This window comes from Myodes glareolus, chromosome 18 (genome assembly GCF_982192425.1).
Source record: "Myodes glareolus chromosome 18, mMyoGla1.1, whole genome shotgun sequence".
In the NCBI taxonomy this organism is placed as follows: domain Eukaryota; kingdom Metazoa; phylum Chordata; class Mammalia; order Rodentia; family Cricetidae; genus Myodes; species Myodes glareolus.
In genome coordinates, this window is record NC_142043.1 from 72,574,142 (window position 1) to 72,588,453 (window position 14,312).

The following is a 14,312-nucleotide window of genomic DNA, read 5'->3' on the forward strand; positions in this document are numbered from 1 at the left end:
ATCAGCGTTTTATTAAAATATGATTGACAGAATATAGATAATTCTTCCACACCACATAGTCATATTTTTGGTGGCTGTCACAACACAAACAAGTTCCAGAGAATTTTTAAAAATATTCTTCACAACTTTTCCCATTCTGCTGCATAAGTTTGAGACAGATTACTTTGTAGCTTTGGAGCCTGTTCTGGAATCACGGAGATCTGCCTGCCTCTGTCTTCCAAGTGAAGGGCTGGGATTAAAGGCATGCACCACCACTGTCCCGCTGTGTGTATGTTTCTTTACAAAAGCAAAAAGGGACACACTTTATACCATCAGTCTCAGTGATGTTAACTCCTAATTATTCTGTGGCTAAACATCTTTGTTTATTAATTCTACATGCAAATTATCCTGCATCCTAGAGGTTTTATCCTCATTATCTTAATTATATTAAGCAGAAAGAGGATTCCTCAAAAAAAAAAGAAAAGAAAGGGAAGTATATTTGTCACCACCAACTGATACTGCTTTTCACGGGTAGCAATTTCAAACTTCTATTATACAAAATATTAAGAACCTGCAGGAATGTGCCTTACTCTCTCTGAGGAGTGAATGGGTTTGAGGGAAAGGTAGAGGGAATGGGAGGAGGGGAGGGAGAGGGAACTGGTATTGGCATGTAAAATGAAAAAAAAAGGATAGCTTGTTCTCTTTTAAAAAAATAAATAAAAGAACCTACAGAAAAGGAAGTTCAATTGAGAAAAATTAAGTTCAAAAATATTTTGAGTAAATTACAAACTTAATGAAGCTTCAGTGAGGTTTTCATTTACTTCTGTTTTAATAGAACACAACACCTGATAATAAGTATCTTATAATACATCTTTATTATATTTGCCTTGTATTTCTTTATTTTTGTTTTGTATTTCGGGAGCTTGCAGGAGCAATGGAGAGAGACAGAGCCTCACTCTGCAATCCATGCTGGCCTTTCTTTCACATGCTTCAGCCTTTCAAGTGTTGGGGTTACCAGTGTGAGCTACCATGCCTGGTTCTAATTTGACTTTCTAGAACTCTTTACTTGTAAAAATGTGGGTAAAAGAACAGATGACAGATTATACATGTGCAACTGTTAATGCTATTTTTCTTATCGAGGAAATAAAATGAAGTTATTCATGATTTTGTTTCAGCATCCCCATCCAGTTTCTTTACTACATGAAACGTTAAGGATAACCAGGACAGCAAAGCTCTATTATTGATATTTTCAGTAAATGGAATTCCAGCAATGACAAGGCTCAATAGCACCCCCCATCACACCAACGGCTTTGTTCTGGTAGGCTTTTCTGAATGGCCCCAGTTGGAAATGGCTCTTCTTGTGGTCGTCTCCATCTTCTATATATTAACCCTCTTTGGTAATTCAGCTATTATCATTTTGTCTTGCCTTGATCCTAAACTCCATATCCCCATGTATTTCTTCCTGGCCAACCTTTCCTTTTTAGATCTCTGCTATACTACTTCTACTGTTCCCCAGATGCTGATAAATATACAGAGCCATAAGAGAAGCATCAGCTATGTGGCCTGCATAGCACAACTGTTCATCTTCCTCGGCCTGGGGTCTACAGAATGTGTCCTTCTCTCCATCATGGCTTTTGATCGCTGTGTGGCCATCTGCCAGCCTCTGTGTTACACAGTTGTCATGCACTCTCAGCTGTGTCAACAGTTGGCAGCAGTAGCCTAGATAACTGATTTCAGCAACTCCTTGGTGCAAACAGTCCTGACTTCTTTGTTGAATTGTTGTGGGAAATACTAGATAGAGAATTTCTTCTGTGAGGTACCTGCCATGCTTCAGTTATCATGCGTTGACACCTGGGTCAATGAGGTAGAGATGTATGCTGCCGTGGTTGTCATAAAGGTTATCCCACTTGGGTTAATTTTTTTCTCTTATATCAATATTGTCAGAGCAGTCATAAGGATACAGTCTTCTGAAGGTCGGAAGAAGGCTTTTCACACTTGTGGGTACCATCTTCTGGTGGTCATAATGTTCTATGGCTCTGCCATCAGTGGATATGCATACATGGCATCTAGGAGCAGCTCAGCTAAACTAAAGGGCAAGCTTTTGGCACTCTTCTATGGACTCATAACCCCAATGCTTAACCCTCTTATCTATACCTTGAGGAACAAGGATGTCAAGGCAGCAGTGAAGAAGATACTTGGAAGAGAACAAGAGCAAGGATGGAATTCGGCTTAGGTGAAAGCAGGTCCTATTGAAATCCAGTCCTTGGTTCCAGAGCAGTATTACTAATAGCCATTATTCTTCTAGTCAGAAAAACTATCCTGATTGTGATTACTTGTTACTGTTTATATAAAATAGTCAAATAGTTCAACAAATACAAAAAATGATTAAGGAAATATAAAGTGTTGTTAGAAATGTTGTGTGGAAAATGAATAGGGGTAACAACTTCTTAAAAGTGTAAAAACACATCTACTTGAAATTTAGTCGTTTTGTGTCATACACAACCAAAATGAAATATAATTTCCTATCTTCAATATTTTGCATGTTATAAAGATAAAAATAAAGTTTTACATCTAATCTTTCTTTAATCATTATTTTGAGTTACCTTTCTGATAAATGAGTGGCTGAGGTAATGATCTGCATTGCCTTCTGACTGTGTTACTTGCCTCAGTCTTCCTTACAATGTATTTTTTATCTCATATTGCAATGTGTAATAGATTTGTTTCCATTGTGATTTTTCTGCATGTAAGGAACAGAGCATAACAGATTTTTGGTTCCTGTTCTTGATAGTATACAGAAATTATCTTTCATGCTAGGGAATTACCATTACACTATTTGTTATTCAATAATATCATTTTTTATTAATTTAAGTCATCATCTTGTTTCCAGTTTTTTGAAGGAAAGATTTCATTTATTTTATGATGAACTTTTGAAATTTTTATTATTATTTTTCATATAATATATTTTGACCATATTCTTTGCCTTCCCCCAACTCCTCCTTTATCATCTCTAATTCCCTACCCACCCAACTTCATGTGTTTTCCTCTCAGAAAGAAAAAGAGAAGCAACAAAAAACAAAAAGAATGAAAATCAAAACAGATAAATCTAAAAGAAAAAGTCAGTAAGACAAAAACAAAACAAAAAATACAAACACGCACACACACACATCAACAGCATGGAGTTTGTCTTGTGTTAGGTAACTTCTCCTAAGCATGAAGCCTGCCATACTCCTCTTCTCAGTGCTGGATTTTTTTCTAGTTTGAACCTGTGAAGGTCTTGTGCACGTTATCATAGTCTTTGTGTCTGTCAGTTCTTCCTATTTGTAGCCCCTTGATTTTCTTCAGTTGTCTTATTGTTCTAGGTAAGACTTTAAGTCCTATATTGGATAGGTATGGAAATAGTAGACAATCTTGTCTTGTTTCAGAGGAAATGTTTTGAGTTTCTCTCCATTTAGGTTGATATTGTCTATGGGCTTACTACAAATTGTCTTTTTTGCACTGAAGCACATCCCTTGTATCCCTAATCTCTCCAGGACTTTTACCAAGAAAGGATGTGGTGGATTATGTCTATTAATTTATGCATGTTGAATCATGCTTGCATCACTGGGATGAAGCCAACTTGATTATATTGGATAAGCCTTTAATATGTTTTTTTAAATTTTCTTTGTATTTATTGTTTGTGACTTTCACATCAAGCATCTTAATCCCATTCATTTCTCCATCCTATTGTATCTACCCTCTGCCCTTGCACCACCTTCCCACTAATAAAATAATTTTAGTTAAAAATATTTAATAATTATTTTATTATTAAATAAAAATTTAAGAGATAAAAAGATGAAAAACTCAATCTTGTCATGGGAGCTATTATGTGACACACTGAGTCATGCAGTAAACTCTTCTGTCTATATATATTTACTTGCAAGTGTTCATTACAAAGAGTTACTGGTCTGGTTCAAGGTCTCTGGTTTCTGCTACAGTCGATGCTGTGTCCTCAGTGGGACTTCTTTTGGATATTCTGTTCTGTCCACCATCTGGAGATCTTCAGTTTAGATAAAAGGCAATTTTATCCAGTGGTCAGCACTTGACAGTTGAAGCAAATTGAGGATGGATGTTGTTCTGTGCCCGTTTGTCTTCTGTCTTCTTTGGGGGAAGTAGAGTGCTGATGCTAGGAGCCAACCTGTCTCTTTTTGTTATGAAGTCTTTTAATAATTAAGCATTTAAATGCCAGATCTATGAGAACTTGATGGCTGTTTACTGGTATAACTACAATATAGAATCTTCCTGGAGAACTGAACCCAAGCTTGACTGTATTGGATCTCAAATTAACAGGTTATATTTGTACTTGTGAAAGACAAAGAAGAAAAAAAAACCTGTTTGCAATAAAGCTTATGATGTAACTGACAATAGTGGAGAACAAATTAATATATTTTATACCATATTTTTTGTATGAGACTTAAAAGTATATACCAATTTAAAACATGAGACTTATTGCTTTTGTAGTCTGAGATACAATGAACAGACAATGACAACATTTAACAGTAAACATAAGTGCATTGAAGTTACACATATGCACACACACAAACACAGTGAACAGGAACTGGATGCTTTTGGTAGGCCCTACCAAAGGCATGCCACTGCACAAAACACACAGGTAACAGAGTCAGCAAGAGGAATTTAGTGACAAAAACATAAGTAAACAGGGGAATGGGCAGGGTATACCTCAGTAAAGATGGCAGGACTTGGTTATCTAACCAGGGTGTTAGTTAAGATGGTAGTAAAGTCAGTCACCTGACCTCAGTTAAGATGGCAGTAAGGTCACCTGACTTTAGTCAAAATGGCAGCAGTCACATGTTGTCTGGAGAAGTCATGTTTTTTGAGCTGCAGGAGTTTTAAACATAATAACAAGAGAGATCTAGAGGCATGTCTGCCCTGTTACCAAGCTGCAGTGCCATAAGTAAGCCACAGCGGGGTGCAAAGGCTTGAATTGAAAACAGATGCCTCATGGATCTGATTAATCTTGATGGTTTCTGTGGAATCAGTGGTAGTAGTGGCAGGGTAGAATAGAAGGAATGGGAGTGAGAAGAAAAGAACACTTTCAGGTGGGTGGGAAAGGGGCTGCTCAGCAATAGGCAAAGCAGAGCTGGTGGGACACTGGCAGTGTTTACAGGTGGGTGGCTGACAGTTCGAGGAAAAGTTGAACGAGTAGGACACCAGCAGAGCATTAGTTTGAGGAAAAGCAGAGCTGGTGGGACACTGGCAGATCATTTGGATTGAGGATTTATTCCCCATAGCTGAAAACGTGTGAGAACAGCAATGCTCCAAGACCTATAGGAGAATATCTTCTCTCTACAGCAGGGTGTTGATGAAGCCTGAATGGCCCCAGTCTGGTGACTCTGGTAGAGGCCACTCCAAGCAGTCTCTCATGGGAGGGACCACTTATGACTGGTCCAAAAGAAAAGAAAAGAGAAAACAATATCCGAGAGACCCCGGGTCCCAATGCAAATGCCCTGTTCAGTGTTTGCAGTGCTAGCACGGAAGGACTACCCTGGGTAGTCTGATCATGTTTTTAGCTATGGCAAGTAACCAGAGATGAATGTCAGTGAGGGGCTCAACTGTAGCCATGAAGGCTGTGGTTGGGGGCAATATCCCATTTCTAGGAACACCATAGGATTGAGAGGAGCTCCACGGTCAATTCCTTGGGTACAGAGAAACAGTTTAGCTGACTGGAAAAGGAAAACTCATCACTGAAGCCACTGGTATGCATAGAGGTCAGCATTCAGGCAGATAGAACATGGAGCTGTTTTGAAGAAACCCAGTTCCCAAGCCCAGGGTTCCACGTGTCCTCAGCTGGTCTGCCCAAAAGTGGGAGGAAATGTGGAGAGAGCCCGGCCAAGTCCCAGAACACCAATGTAATGGTAAAACCGTACCATTCCTCTCGGGGAGCAGTGGATCACGCTGGGTGGTTTAGGGCAGCGGCGGGTGGAAGACCATGGTGGGTCACAATGGGCAGCCAGTCCCATCACCTGAGGCCTTTGGCTTCTGTGGGTCCCAGGTGGGTGGGAGGTGGTGGGTGAGAGACTGATCTGGCAAGGAGCTGTGGCAGGTGAGAGAAAGAGACAGATAGGCATGGCATGCATAGTATTTTATTTAGTGGATTATGAAAGGAAAGGGAAGGGGAGAGGGAAAGAGAGACAGAGACAGAGAGAGAAGAGGGGAGAGGAGAGGAGCCACAGCAGCAGCCACCTCTTCTGAAGAGAGATAGGGCAGAGAGAGTGCAGGCTGGAAGTGGAAGGAAGATCCACAAGCCTCAGCACAAAGTGGGGATGTGGGCAGGGCTTGTCTCTTAAAGGGACAACAGACACCCTTGCAGTGGGTATTAATTTTTTTCTTGTTTTCTAGAGGTTTTAAGTGTGTTATAAATTTACTAACATGCCATTTCTAGTTTTTTTTATTTTGTTAGTTTGCTTGTCAGTTTTATGCAGGCAGGCACTTACTTACTGATGTGAACTAGCTTCTTAGAGCTCCACTCATCATATCCCATACATTTAGCTATGTTGTATTTTCATTTAGTCCCAATTTCTACGTTGATTTCTGTCTTGACCCAATTTTCATTCAGTGATGAGTTTTTCAGCTTCTATGAGTGTGTATACTTCATGTAATTTCTATTGTTAATATCCAGCTTTAATTTATGATGGTCAAATAGGATGCAGGGTATTATTTCACTTTTTTAAATCTATTGGGATTGTTTATTTCCTGATGTGTTGTAAAATTTGGAGAAAGTTTCATGGGCTTCTGAACAGAAGGTATATTTAGTGTCCTACTAGAGAGTTCTCTGGGTATCTGGTATGTCCATTTGACTTATGATCTTTCCTAATTTTAGCATTTCTATTTTGTTTTTGGTCTGAATAATCCGTCTACTGCTGAGAGTTGAGTATACCGAAATCTCCCAAGGATCAATATTTGATTTTGTCTGTAGTAGAGTTTCATTTATGAACTTAGGTGCCCTTGTTTTGGGTGCATAGGCATTGAGAATTGCAATATTCCCTTTGTGGATTTTTCCTTTGTAGAGGATGTGGTACCCTTCCCTATATCTTCTGATTAGTTTTGATTTGAAGTCTATTTTCTCAGATATTAAAATGGATAGACCTGTTTACTTCTTGGGTCCATTTGCTTGGAATATCTTTTTCATCCTTTTACCATGCTGTGATATCCTTGATAGTAAAGTGAATTTTGTGGATGCAGAAGAAGGTTGGATCATGCTTTCTAAACTGATCTGTTAGTCTCTGTCTATTTTTTTGAGACAGTTACTGTTGAGAGTTATGAATGAGCGGTATTTATTGATTCTTTTTATTGCATTGTTAGAGTCTGGGATTTTGCCTCCTCTTTTAATTTCATGGTTTGAGATTATTTATTACTTGTATTTGCTTAGGTGTGGTTAATTTATTAAGATTAAAGATTTTATTCTACAGCCTTCTATAGAACTAGATTTGTAGATAGATACTGCTTAAATTTTGTTTTATTATAGAATGTTTTTCTCCATCTACTCTGATTGATAGTTTTGCTGGGCATAATAGTCTGAACTGATGTCTGTGGTGTCTTTAAGTTTGTAGAACATCTCTCCAGGACTTTCTGAGTTTTAGAATCTCCATTGAGAAGTCAGGTATAATTCTAATAGGTCTGCACTTATATGTTATTTGTGTTTCAACTTGAATGGCTTGTGTCTTCATTGTTCATCCTCCGTAAGTCCTCATGACACCTTGGGTGATAGGCTTAGGACCTTCCTCTCTTCCTCACCCATGGGAACAGCATGGCTCATATTTTCAGTCTTCTCCTTGGGGTGCCTTTCAGGAAACCTCCAGTTTCTTCACCTGACACCCAACCTGAAGGATCAAAAATTTTTTCACTTTTGCAATAAAATCTAGCCTCAATATCCCTTGGACAATCAATCCAAATGTGGCTGAATAACCACACCCTAGATTCCAATATTATTCAGGACCTTTTTCAAGTACTACAAGTGATCTGACAGAATGAAAAGTATTTCACTTTTTTTTCACTCCAAGTCCTGATCGTTTTTATCTGGGGTTCCCCTACCTCACTCCCCAACAATGTGTAAATTTCTTATCTTTCAACTATAGTTGATGGATCTGTAAGTTTATTGTAAAGTGAGAACTGGGAGCTAGACCTAGCAGGAGTGGAGAATGCAAAGTAGGACAGCTGCAGGGTGTATATCCACCTTGCTGGCTGTTGATGTCTCTCTGCTACCCTCCCCCACCCCTGGATCCTCTCATGAGGTATGTACAGATCATTTGTTTCTGCTCACTTCTGCCACCCACAAAATTTGATTTTAAATTCTAAAGTCACATTCCTTAGCTGCTGTTTCACTCTACCTGATTTCTAACCATTTGTCTCTTGTCTGTCTGGGCTAGAGCCTCCTATGCCCTCCATGTGGGAAGCTATGTGTTTCTCTGTCTCCTGCAGCCAGCTATGCCTCTGGCCTGCTAGATCCATCTGGACATCTCCCTTTTCTTCTGCTACCTGCTCTATCTCTCTTTGTGCCTTCCTAACCTGTGCACTGGGAGTTCTTTTTTTCCTTCCCCTAGGCGCTTCCTACTAAGTCCTTTAATTTCTTTTTTTTAAGTAAATTTTATTAAATTATAAAAGTTTCCATTTCTGCCCCTCTTCCCAACACCCTCCCACTCCCCCCACTCCCTCTCCTCCTCCCTCTTTGTCCCTTAGGGCAGTCAGGGTTTCCTGCCCTGTGGGAAGTTCCAGTTCCCTCCCCCTCCCTCCAAGTCCAGGAAGGTGAGTGTCCAAACAGACTGGATCCCCAAAATCCAGTATATGCAGAGGAAACAGGTCCCAGTATCATAGTCAATGGCTTTTCAGAAAGACTTCGGGCCAGCCACAGTCAGAGAATCCGGCCAAATTCCGAGAATCTGGTTAGATCACCTCCTCGTTCAGTCCCAGTCCAACTGGCCTTGGTAAACTCTCATTAGATCCGTTCCCTTGTATCAGTGGGTGATAGCATCCCTCGCAGTACTGATTTCGTTTTTCATGTTCTTCCTCCTTCTGTTCCTCATTTGGACCTCGGGGGGCTCAGTCCGATGCTCCAATGTGGGTCTCCGACTGTATTGCACTCCTTCGCCAGATGAAGGATCTATGGTGATAAGCAAAATATACATCAGTATGGTTATGGGCCATGGCCGATTCAGGCACCCTCTCCTCTATCCAGAGAACAATCTGGGGGATCTCTCCTGGGACCTGGGATCCCATATATAATCAAGTCTCCTGTAAACCCTAAAATGACTCCCTTAGTTGAAATATATTCTTCCCTGATCCCATATTCATCCTTCCTCCCTCCCCCCCCATCCCAGGCCACCGAGCTTTCCCCGTTCCTCCCCTACTCCCTTCTCTCTAACCCTCTCCCCTTCAATCAACCCTCCCACCCCCCATGCACCCGAGGTTACCTGGGACTCTTGTCTATTTCCTACCTCCTGGTGGATAGGTAAATAATCATCATCTGGTTCATCTTCTTATTTAGCTTCTCTAGGATCACGAATAATAGGCTCAAAGACCTTTAATTATGGTTAGAATCCACTTATGAGTGAATACATACCGTGTTCCTCTTTTTGGGTCTGGCTTACCTCACTCAGTAAAGCGTTTTCTATTTCCATCCATTTGCATGCAAAATTCAAGATGTCATTGTTTTTTACCGCTGAGTAAAACTCTAATGTGTATATGTTCCACACCTTTTTTACCCATTCTTCTATTGAGGGGCACCTAGGCTGTTTCCAGGTTCTGGCTATTACAAATAGTGCTGCTATGAACATAGTAGAACAAATGCTTTTGTAGTATGTTAGGGAATCTTTAGGGTATATTCCCAAGAGTGGAATTGCTGGGTCCTGAGGGAGGTTGACTCCCAGTTTCCTGAGAAACCACCACACTGATTTCCACAGTGGCTGCACGAGTTTGCATTCCCACCAACAATGGATGAGTGTTCCCCTCACCCCACATCCTCTCCAGCATAGGCTATCATTGGTGTTTTTGACTTTAGCTATTCTGACAGGTGTAAGATGGTATCTCAAAGTGGTTTTGATTTGCATTTCCCTGATCGCTAAGGAGGTTGAGCATGACCTTAAGTGTCTTCTGGCCATTCGAAGTTCATCTGTTGTGAATTCTCTGTTAAGTTCAGTACCCCATTTTTTAATTGGGTTAATTAGAGTTTTAGTGCCTAGTTTCTTGAGTTCTTTGTATATTTTGGAGATCAGTCCTTTGTCTGATGAGGGGTTGGTGAAGATCTTCTCCCAGTCAGAAGGCAGCCTTTTTGTCCTACTGACAGTGTCCTTTGCTTTACAGAAGCTTCTCAGTTTCAGTAGATCCCATTTATTCATTGTTTCTCTTATTGTCTGTGCTGCTGGGGTCCTACTTAGGAAGAGGCCTCCTGTGCCTATATCTTGTAGACTACTTCCCACTTTCTCTTCTATCAGGTTCAAAGTGGACGGATTAATGTTGATGTCTTTAATCCATTTGGACTTGATTTTTGTGCATGGTGATAGATATGGATCTACTTTCATTTTTTTACAGGTTGACATCCAGTTATGCCAGCACCATTTGTTAAAGATGCTTTCCTTCTTCCATTGTATACCTTTAGCTCCCTTGTCGAAAATTAGGTGTTCATAGGTTTGTGGGTTAATATCTGGGTCTTCTATTCGATTCCATAGGTCGACTTCTCTGTTCTTATGCCAATACCAAGCTGTTTTCAATACTGTAGCTCTATAATAGAGTTTGAAGTCAGGGATGGTAATGCCTCCAGAAGTTCTTTTATTGTATAAGATTGTTTTGGCTATCCTGGGTTTTTTTGTTTTCCCATATAAACTTGATTATTGTTCTCTCAAGTCTGTGAAGAAGTTTGATGGGATTTTGATGGGGATTGCATTGAATCTATAGATTGCTTTTGGTAGAATTGCCATTTTTACTATGTTGATTCTCCCAATCCAAGAGCAGGGGAGGTCTTTCCATTTTCTGGTATCCTCCTCAATTTCTTTCTTCAAAGACTTAAAGTTCTTGTCAAATAGGTCTTTCACTTCCTTGGTTAGAGTAACCCCAAGATATTTTATGCTATTTGTGGCTATCATGAAAGGTGATGCTTCTCTGATTTCCCTCTCTGCTTCTTTATCCTTTGTGTATAGGAGGGCCACTGATTTTTTGGAGTTGATCTTGTATCCTGCCACGTTACTAAAGGTGTTTAACAGCTGTAGGAGTTCTTTGGTAGAGTTTTTGGGGTCACTTATGTAAACTATTATATCGTCAGCAAATAACGAAAGTTTAACTTCATCCTTTCCAATACGAATCCCCTTGATCTCCTTATGTTGTCTTATTGCTATTGCTAGAACTTCAAGCACTATATTGAAGAGGTATGGAGAGAGTGGACAGCCTTGTCGTGTTCCTGATTTTAGAGGAAAGGCTTTGAGTTTCTCTCCATTCAGTTTGATGTTAGCTGTCGGCTTGCTGTATATTGTTTTTATTATATTTAGGTATGATCCTTGTATCCCCAGTCTCTCCAACACCTTTATCATAAATGGGTGTTGAATTTTGTCAAATGCTTTTTCAGCATCTAGTGAGATGATGGTTTTTTTCTTTCAGTTTATTTATATGATGGATTACATTGATAGATTTGCGTATGTTGAACCAGCCCTGCATCTCTGGAATGAAGCCTACTTGATCATAATGGATAATATTTCTAATGTGCTCTTGGATTCGGTTTCCAGTATTTTATTGAGAATTTTTGCGTCGATGTTCATGAGTGAGATTGGCCTGTAATTCTCTTTCTTGGTTGTGTCTTTGTGTGGTTTTGGTATTAGGGTAACTGTAGCTTCATAAAAGGAGTTAGGCAATGACTCTTCTGTTTCTATATTGTGGAATACGCTAAGGAGTATAGGTATTAGCTCTTCCTGGAAGTTCTGGTAGAATTCTGCATTGAAACCATCTGGTCCTGGGCTTTTTTTGGTAGGGAGATTTTTGATAACAGCTTCTAATTCTTCGCGACTAACAGGTCTATTTAGATTGTTCACCTGTTCTTGGTTCAACTTTGGTATATGGTACTTATCTAAAAAAATGTCCATTTCTTTTACATTTTCCAACTTTGTGGCATATAAACTTTCATAGTAAGATCCTATGATTCTCTGAATTTCCTCTGTGTCTGTGGTTATGTCCCCCTTTTCATTTCTGATCTTATTAATTTGCATGTTCTCTCTCTGCCATTTGATTAATTTGGATAGGGGTTTGTCAATCTTGTTGATTTTCTCCAAGAACCAGCTTTTTGATTCATTTATTCTTTGGATTGTTTTCTCTGTTTCTATTTTGTTGATTTCAGCCCTCAGTTTGATTATTTCCAGTCTTCTAGACCTCCTGGGTGAATCAGCTTCTTTTTTTTCTAGATCTTTCAAGTGTGCTGTTAAGTCTCCAATGTGTGCTTTCTCCGCTTTCTTTAATTGGGCACTTAGTGCTATGAACTTTCCTCTTAGCACTGCTTTCATAGTGTCCCATAGGTTTGAGTATGTTTGTTTTCATTAAATTCAAGGAAGAGTTTAATTTCTTTCTTTAGTTCTTCCTTGACCCAGGGGTGATTTAGTAGTTGACTGTTCAGTTTCCATGAGTTTGTTGGCTTCCTGGGGGGAGCATTGTTGTTGAATTCTAATTTTAGTCCATGGTGATCTGACAAGACACAGGTAGTTACTAATATTTTTTTGTATCTGTGGAAGTTTGCTTTGTTACCAAGTATGTGGTCAATTTTCGAGAAGGTTCCATGAGCTGCAGAGAAAAAGGTGTATTCTTTCCTATTTGGGTGGAGTGTTCTATAGATGTCTGTTAAGTCCATTTGATTCAATACCTCCAATAGATCTCTCAATTCTCTGTTTGGTTTCTGTCTGATTGACCTGTCCATTGGTGAGAGAGTAGTGTTGAAGTCACCTACTATTAGTGTGTGTGGTTTGATGACCGCCTTGAGTTCTAGAAGAGTTTCTTTTACATATGTGGGTGCCTTTATATTAGGAGCATAGATATTCAGGATTGAGACTTCCTCCTGATGAATTTTTCCAGTTACGAGTATGAAATGTCCATCTCCATTTCTTCTGATTGATTTTAGTTTGAAGTCGATTTTGTTAGATATTAGAATGGCCACGCCCGCTTGTTTCTTAGGTCCATTTGCTTGGAAAACCTTTTCCCAACCCTTTACTCTGAGTAGGTGTCTGTCTTTGTGGTTGAGGTGTGTTTCTTGTAAACAGCAGAATGTTGGATCCTGTTTTCGTATCCAATCTCTAAGTCTGTGCCTCTATATAGGTGAATTGAGTCCATTGATATTAAGTGATATTAATGACCAGTGGTTGTTGACTCCGGTCATTTTTTTTTTTTTAGGTAGTAGAGTGTATGTGTTTTTCTTCTTTGATTTGTGCTTGTGAATGGTTGCTAGATGTTCGAGTTATTGTAGGCCGTGTTGGGAATGTTGGATTCCTTCGGTAGTGATTTTCCTTCTAATATTCTCTGTAAGGCTGGATTAGTAGTTACGTATTGTTTAAATTTGTTTTTATCCTGGAATATTTTGTTTTCTCCGTTGATAGTGAACAATAGCTTGGCTGGGTATAGTAGCCTGGGTTTGCATCCATGGTCTCTTAGTTTCTGCAGTACCTCTATCCAGGATCTTCTGGCTTTCATGGTTTCCATAGAGAAATCCGGTGTAAGCCTGATAGGTTTACCTTTATAAGTTACTTGACCTTTTTCCTTTGCAGCTCTTAAAATTTTTTCTTTAATATGTATGTTTTGTGTTTTGATTATTATATGGCGAGGGGATGTTTTTTTCTGATTCAGTCTATTCGGTGTTCTGTATGCTTCTTGAACCTTCATAGGAATATCGTTCTTTAGGTTGGGAAAGTTTTCTTCTATAATTTTGTTGAATATATTTTCTGGGCCTTTGATCTGCAGTTCTTCTCCTTCTTCAATCCCTATTATTCTTAGATTTGTTTTTTTTTATTGTGTCCCAGATTTCCTGAATGTTTTGTGAAGAGAATTTGTTGGATTTGCCGTTTTCTTTGACCAGAGCATTTATTTTCTCTATGGTATCTTCAGATTCCGAGATTCGTTCTTCTATCTCTTGTATTCTATTGGTTATGCTTGATTCTGTAGTCTCTGTTTGTTTACCTAGGTTTTCCATATCCAGCCGGCTTTTGGTTTGTGTTTTCTTCATTGCCTCCATTTCAGTTTTCAATTCTTGCACTGTTTCCTTTACTTGTTTGATTGTTTTTTCTTGGTTTCTCAGGGTCTCATTCACGGATTTACTTAGT

At 39.3% G+C, this 14,312-nt stretch overlaps 1 pseudogene; it reads left to right on the plus strand.

The window, feature by feature from the left end:
- The first annotated feature begins 1,249 nt into the window (after positions 1–1,249).
- Positions 1,250–2,212, plus strand: LOC148119297 (olfactory receptor 2B8-like; annotated as a pseudogene).
- The last annotated feature ends 12,100 nt before the right edge of the window (positions 2,213–14,312 follow it).